Below are 8,183 nucleotides of genomic sequence, written 5' to 3'. Positions count from 1 at the left end.
GCTCGCTCGCCGCCGTCGCGCCGCCACCCGCTCGCGCCGCCACCCGCCGTCGTGCCGCCACCCGCTCGCACCCGCGGCGAGCACCGCCGCGCCAACCGCCGTCGTCGCGCCACCATCGTCGCGCGCGCGTGGCGACCACCGCCGCGCCCACCGCCGCCGCCGTCGTGCCGCCGGCCTCCCGCACCCGTGAGTTTGGTTTCCGCCGTCGTCTCACTCTCACTCACTCTCACCCATCGGCGGCACGCAGACGTAGGGGATGTTGGCCACGCAGACGTCGAACTCCGGGAACTCTACCTCCACGGCGTCCCCTGCAATCACCTGCCGAACACGAGGGAGGGGGAACCGTCGTTCTCAGTCAGAAAGCTTTTCCTCTGAGACATTCTGTCGAGTGAGTGGCGAGCGAGTGGCGGGCGGGCGGGCGGGCCGTGAACTTGTGCGCGAGGCCGAGAGCATGCGCGGGTCGATCTCGACGGCGGTGACGCGCGCCGCGTGGGACGCGAGTAGGCACGCGGTGAGATTGCCCGTACCGGGCCCGACCTCGAGGACGACGTCGCCCGGATTGATGGCGGTGTGGCGCGCGATGGCGTCGAGGACGCGCGGGTTGGTGAGCAGGTGCTGCCCGCGCGGGTTGGTGAGCAGGTGCTGCGCGCGCGGCTTGTGGAGCCGGAAATGCCCGTCCCACGCCTCTGACGCAGACGCCCCAAACTCAGGCGGCGACGAGGAGGTGGTGGCGGTGGTGGTATAGAAGTAGGCTTGGCGGACGGCGCGGCGTGCCCAGAGAGCGGAAACGGCTCGCTTCATGTCTCGACTGCACAGAGCTGCTTGGCTGGTGATAGTCGCCTAGAGGGGGGTGAATAGGGCGAAACTGAAATTTACAAATATAAACACAACTACAAGCCGGGTTAGCGTTTAGAAATATAAACGAGTCCGCGAGAGAGGGCGCAAAACAAATCGTGAGCAAATAATGAAGTGTGACACACGGATTTGTTTTACCGAGGTTCGGTTCTCTCAAACCTACTCCCCGTTGAGGAGGCCACAAAGGCCGGGTCTCTTTCAACCCTTCCCTCTCTCAAACGGTCCCTCTGACCGAGTGAGCTTCTCTTCTCAAATCAAAGTCGGGAACAAAACTTCCCCGCAAGGGCCACCACACAATTGGTGCCTCTTGCCTTGATTACAATGGAGTTTTGATCACAAGAACAAGTGAGAAAGAAAAGAAGCAATCCAAGCGCAAGAGCTCAAAAGAAACACGGCAAATCTCTCTCTCTAATCACTAAAGCCTTTCGTGGAATTGGAGAGGATTTGATCTCTTTTGGTGTGTCTAGAATTGAATGCTAGAGCTCTTGTAGTGGTTGAGAAGTGGAAAACTTGGATGCAATGAATGGTGGGGTGGTTGGGGTATTTATAGCCCCAACCACCAAAAGTGGCCGTTGGGAGGCTGTCTGCTCGATGGCGCACCGGACAGTCCGGTGCACACCGGACAGTCCGGTGCCCCCTGCCACGTCATCACTGCCGTTGGATTCTGACCGTTGGAGCTTCTGACTTGTGGGCCCGCCTGGGTGTCCGGTGCACACCGGACATCTACTGTTCCGTGTCCGGTGTGCCAGTATGGGCACGCCTGCCATCTGCGCGCGCAGAGCGCGCATTAAATGCGCGGCAGAGAGCCGTTGGCGCGGAGATAGCCGTTGCGCCGGAGTCGCACCGGACAGTCCGGTGCACACCGGACAGTCCGGTGAATTATAGCGGACGAGCCGTTGGTTTTTCCCGAGGCTGGCGAGTTCCTGAGGCCGACCTCCCTTGGCGCACCGGACACTGTCCGGTGTACACCGGACAGTCCGGTGAATTATAGCGCGAGTGCCTCTGGAAATTCCCGAAGGTGGAGAGTTTGAGTCTGAGTCCCCCTGGTGCACCGGACATGTCCGGTGGCGCACCGGACAGTCCGGTGCGCCAGACCAGGGGTGCCTTCGGTTGCCCCTTTTGCTCCTTTGTTGAATCCAAAACTTGGTCTTTTTATTGGCTGAGTGTGAACCTTTTACACCTGTATAATCTATACACTTGGGCAAACTAGTTAGTCCGATTATTTGTGTTGGGCAATTCAACCACCAAAATCATTTGGAAACTAGGTGTAAGCCTAATTCCCTTTCAATCTCCCCCTTTTTGGTGATTGATGCCAACACAAACCAAAGCAAATATAGAAGTGCATAATTGAACTAGTTTGCATAATGTAAGTGTAAAGGTTGCTTGGAATTGAGCCAATAAAACTACTTACAAGATATGCATGGAATATTTCTTTCTTATTTAACATTTTGGACCACGTTTGCACCACATGTTTTGTTTTTGCAAATTCTTTTGTAACTCCATTTCAAAGATCTTTTGCAAATAGTCAAAGGTAAATGAATAAGAGTTTGCAAAGCATTTTCAAGATTTGAAATTTTCTCCCCTCGTTTCAAATGCTTTTCCTTTGACTTAACAAAAAAAACTCCCCCTGAATGAGATACTCCTCTTAGTGTTCAAGAGGGTTTTGATATACCATTTTGAAATGCTACTTTCTCCCCCTTTTGAACACAATAGGATACCAATTGAAAAAATACTTTTGGAAAGTACTAAGTTTTTGAAATTGGTGGTGGTGCGGTCCTTTTGCTTTGGGCTCATTTCTCCCCCTTTTTGGCATGAATCGCCAAAAACGGAATCATTAGAGCCCTTTGAAGTGCTTTTCTTCCCCTTTGGTCATAAATAAATGAGTTAAGGTTATACCAAAGACGAAGTCCTTTTCTTTAATGCTCATTTCTCCCCAAAGAATAGAGAGTGGCTTGGAGCGACGACGAAGGATGAGTTACGGAGTGGAAGCCTTTGTCTTCGCCGAAGACTCCAATTCCCTTTCAATAGACCTATGACTTGGTTTGAAATTTACTTGAAAAACACATTAGTCATAGCATATGAAAGAGACATGATCAAAGGTACATTCATGAGCTATGTGTGCAAGCTAGCAAAAGAAATTTCTAGAATCAAGAATATTGAGCTCATGCCTAAGTCTGGTAAAAGATTGTTCATCAAGTGGCTTGGTAAAGATATCGGCTAATTGATCTTTAGTGTTAATGTAAGAAATCTCGATATCTCCCTTTTGTTGGTGATCCCTAAGAAAATGATACCGAATGGCTATGTGCTTAGTGCGGCTATGCTCGACGGGGTTGTCGGCCATTTTGATTGCACTCTCATTATCACATAGCAAAGGGACTTTGGTTAATTTGTAACCGTAGTCCCGCAGGGTTTGCCTCATCCAAAGCAATTGCGTGCAACAATGCCCTGCGGCAATGTACTCGGCTTCGACGGTGGAAAGAGCGACCGAATTTTGCTTCTTTGAAGCCCAAGACACCAAGGATCTTCCCAAGAACTGGCAAGTCCCCGATGTGCTTTTCCTATTAATTTTGCACCCCGCCCAATCGGCATCCGAATAACCAATTAAATCAAAAGTGGATCCCCGAGGGTACCAAAGCCCAAACTTAGGAGTATAAGCCAAATATCTCAAGATTCGTTTTACGGCCGTAAGGTGGGATTCCTTAGGGTCGGATTGGAATCTTGCACACATGCAAACGGAAAGCATAATGTCCGGTCGAGATGCACATAAATAAAGCAATGAACCAATCATCGACCGGTATACCTTTTGATCCACGGACTTACCTCCCGTGTCGAGGTCGAGATGCCCATTGGTTCCCATGGGTGTCTTGATGGGCTTGGCATCCTTCATTCCAAACTTGCTTAGGATGTCTTGAGTGTACTTCGTTTGGCTAATGAAGGTGCCCTCTTGGAGTTGCTTTACTTGGAATCCTAAGAAATACTTCAACTCCCTCATCATAGACATCTCGAATTTCTTTGTCATGATCCTACTAAATTCTTCACATGTAGATTCGTTAGTAGACCCAAATATAATATCATCAACATAAATTTGGCATACGAACAAATCATTGTCAAGAGTTTTAGTGAACAAAGTAGGATCGGCTTTGCCGACTTTGAAGCCATTAGCAATAAGGAAATCTCTTAGGCATTCATACCATGCTCTTGGGGCTTGCTTGAGCCCATAAAGCGCCTTAGAGAGCCTATAGACATGGTTAGGGTACTCACTGTCTTCAAAGCCGGGAGGTTGCTCAACATAGACCTCTTCCTTGATTGGTCCGTTGAGGAAGGCACTTTTCACGTCCATTTGATAAAGCTTAAAGCCATGGTAAGTAGCATAGGCCAATAATATGCGAATTGACTCAAGCCTAGCTACGGGTGCATAGGTTTCACCGAAATCCAAACCTTCGACTTGGGAATATCCCTTGGCCACAAGTCGTGCTTTGTTCCTTGTCACCACACCATGCTCATCTTGCTTGTTGCGGAAGACCCATTTGGTTCCTACAACATTTTGGTTAGGACGTGGAACTAAATGCCATACCTCATTTCTAGTGAAGTTGTTGAGCTCCTCTTGCATTGCCATTACCCAATCCGAATCTTGGAGAGCTTCCTCTACCCTGTGTGGCTCAATAGAGGAAACAAAAGAGTAATGTTCACAAAAATGAGCAACCCGAGATCTAGTAGTTACCCCCTTATGAATGTCGCCGAGGATAGTGTCGACGGGGTGATCTCGTTGGATTGCTTGGTGGACTCTTGGGTGTGGCGGTCTTTGCTCTTCATCCTCCTTGTCTTGATTATTTGCATCTCCCCCTTGATCATTGCCGTTATCTTGAGGTGGCTCATTTGCTTGATCTTCTACTTCATCAACTTGAGCTTCATCCTCATTTTGAGTCGGTGGAGATGCTAGCGTGGAGGAGGATGGTTGATCTTGTGCTTGTGGAGGCTCTTTGGATTCCTTAGGACACACATCCCCAATGGACATGTTCCTTAGCGCTATGCATGGAGCCTGTTCTTCACCTATCTCATCAAGATCAACTTGCTCTACTTGAGAGCCGTTAGTTTCATCAAACACAATGTCACAAGAAACTTCAACTAGTCCTGAGGACTTGTTAAAGACTCTATATGCCCTTGTGTTTGAATCATATCCTAATAAAAAGCCTTCTACAGTTTTAGGAGCAAGTTTAGATTTTCTACCTCTCTTAACAAGAATAAAGCATTTGCTACCAAAAACTCTAAAATATGAAATGTTGGGCTTTTTACCGGTTAGGAGTTCATAGGATGTCTTCTTGAGGATTCGGTGAAGATATAACCGATTGATGGCGTAGCAGGCGGTGTTGACCGCTTCGGCCCAAAACCGGTCCGGGGTCTTGTACTCATCAAGCATGGTTCTTGCCATGTCCAATAGAGTTCGATTCTTCCTCTCCACTACACCATTTTGTTGTGGAGTGTAGGGAGAAGAGAACTCATGCTTGATGCCCTCCTCCTCAAGAAAGCTTTCAATTTTAGAGTTCTTGAACTCCGTCCCGTTGTCGCTTCTTATTTTCTTGATCCTTAAGCCGAACTCATTTTGAGCCCGTCTCAAGAATCCCTTTAAGGTCTCTTGGGTTTGTGATTTTTCCTGTAAAAAGAATACCCAAGTGAAGCGAGAATAATCATCCACTATTACAAGACAATACTTACTCCCGCCGATGCTTATGTAAGCAATCGGGCCGAATAGATCCATGTGGAGTAGCTCAAGCGGCCTGTCGGTCGTCATGATGTTCTTGTGTGGATGTTGAGTGCCAACTTGCTTCCCCGCCTGGCATGCGCTACAAATCCTGTCTTTCTCAAAATGAACATTTGTTAATCCTAAAATGTGCTCTCCCTTTAGAAGCTTATGAAGACTCTTCATCCCAACATGGGCTAGTCGGCGGTGCCAGAGCCAACCCATGTTAGTCTTAGCAATTAAGCATGTGTCGAGCTCAGCTCTATCAAAATCTACCAAGTATAGCTGACCCTCTAACACACCCTTAAATGCTATTGAATCATCACTTCTTCTAAAGACAGTGACACCTACATCAGTAAAAAGACAGTTGTAGCCCATTTGACATAATTGGGAAACAGAAAGCAAGTTGTAATCTAAAGAATCTACAAGAAAAACATTGGAAATAGAATGGTCAGGAGATATAGCAATTTTACCAAGTCCTTTGACCAAACCTTGATTTCCATCCCCGAATGTGATAGCTCGTTGGGGATCTTGGTTTTTCTCATATGAGGAGAACATCCGTTTCTCCCCGGTCATGTGGTTTGTGCACCCGCTGTCGAGTATCCAACTTGAGCCCCCGGATGCATAAACCTACAAAACAAATTTAGTTCTTGACTTTAGGTACCCAAACTGTTTTGGGTCCTTTGGCATTAGAAACAAGAACTTTGGGTACCCAAACACAAGTCTTTGATCCCTTGTGTTTGCCCCCAACAAATTTGGCAACTACCTTGCCGGATTTACTTGTAAGCACATAAGATGCATCAAAAGTTTTAAATGAAATGGCATGATCATTTGATGCATTAGGAATTTTCTTCTTAGGCAACTTAGCATGGGTTGGTTGCCTAGAACTAGATGTCTCACCCTTATACATAAAAGCATGATTAGGGCCAGAGTGAGACTTCCTAGAATGAATTTTCCTAATTTTGTTCTCAGGATAGTCGACAGGGTACAAAATGTAACCCTCGTTATCCTGAGGCATGGGAGCCTTGCCCTTAACAAAGTTAGACAAGTTCTTAGGAGGGGCATTAATTTTGACATTGTCTCCCCTTTGGTAGCCAATGCCATTCTTAATGCCGGAGCGTCTCTCATTATAAAGCATGCTACGAGCAAATTTAAATTTCTCATTCTCTAGGTTGTGCTCGGCAATTTTAGCATCTAGTTTTGCTATATGATCATTTTGTTGTTTAATTAAAGCCATATGATCATGAATAGCATTAATATCAACATCTCTACATCTAGTGCAAATAGTGACATGTTCAATGGTAGATGTAGATGGTTTGCAAGAATTAAGTTCAACAATCTTAGCACGAAGTATATCATTCTTATCTCTAAGATCGGAAATTGTAATTTTGCAAACATCAAAATCTTTAGCCTTAGCAGTTAAATTTTCATTCTCTAATCTAAGGCTAGCAAGAGATGCATTCAATTCATCAATCTTAGCAAGCAAATCAACATTATCATTTCTAAGATTGGGAATTGAAACATTACAGACATGTGAATCAACCTTAGCATTTAAACTAGCATTTTTATTTCTAAGGTTGTCAATAATTTCACGACAAGTGCTTAGCTCACTAGACAATTTTTCACATTTTTCAATTTGAAGAGCGTAAGCATTTTTAACCTTAACATGTTTCTTGTTTTCCTTAATAAGGAGGTCCTCTTGGGAATCCAAAAGGTCATCCTTTTCATGAATAGCACTAACTAATTCATTCAATTTTTCCTTTTGAGCTATGTTAAGGTTGGCAAAAAGAGAACGCAAATTATCTTCCTCATCACTAACATTGTCATCACTAGAGGATTCATATTTAGTGGAGGATTTAGATTTAACCTTCTTTTTGCCGTCTTTTGCCATGAGGCACTTGTGGCCGACGTTGGGGAAGAGGAGTCCCTTGGTGACGGCGATGTTGGCGGCGTCCTCGTCGTCGGAGGAGTCGCTTGAGCTCTCGTCGGAGTCCCACTCGCGACAAATATGGGCATCGCCGCCCTTCTTCTTGTAGTACCTTTTCTTCTCCTTTCTTCTCCCCTTCTTGTCGTCGCCTCGGTCACTGTCACTAGATATAGGACATTTAGCAATAAAATGACCGGGCTTACCACACTTGTAGCAAACCTTCTTGGAGCGGGACTTGTAATCCTTCCCCCTCCTTTGCTTGAGGATTTGACGGAAGCTCTTGATGACGAGCGCCATTTCCTCGTTGTCGAGTTTGGAGGCGTCTATTGGTTGTCGACTTGGTGTAGACTCCTCCTTCTTCTCCTCCGTTGCCTTGAATGCAACGGGTTGAGCTTCGGATGTGGTGGCATCATCAAGCTCGTTGATCTTCCTTGAGCCTTCGATCATGCACTCAAAACTCACAAAATTCCCGATAACTTCCTCGGGGGTCATTTTAGTATATCTAGGATTACCACGAATTAATTGAACTTGAGTAGGGTTAAGGAAAATGAGTGATCTTAGAATAACCTTAACCACCTCGTGATCATCCCACTTTACGCTCCCGAGGTTGCGCGCTTGGTTCACCAAGGTCTTGAGCCGATTGTACATGTGTTGTGGCTCCTC

At 46.5% G+C, this 8,183-nt stretch overlaps 1 pseudogene; it reads right to left on the bottom strand.

The window, feature by feature from the left end:
• Positions 1–314: 314 nt before the first annotated feature.
• LOC109940021 (ribosomal RNA small subunit methyltransferase-like) lies at positions 315–801 on the bottom strand (annotated as a pseudogene).
• Between the last annotated feature and the right edge of the window lie 7,382 nt (positions 802–8,183).

Source organism: Zea mays, chromosome 5 (genome assembly GCF_902167145.1).
Source record: "Zea mays cultivar B73 chromosome 5, Zm-B73-REFERENCE-NAM-5.0, whole genome shotgun sequence".
In the NCBI taxonomy this organism is placed as follows: Eukaryota; Viridiplantae; Streptophyta; class Magnoliopsida; order Poales; family Poaceae; genus Zea; species Zea mays.
This window is presented reverse-complemented; position numbering and strand designations above follow the sequence as displayed.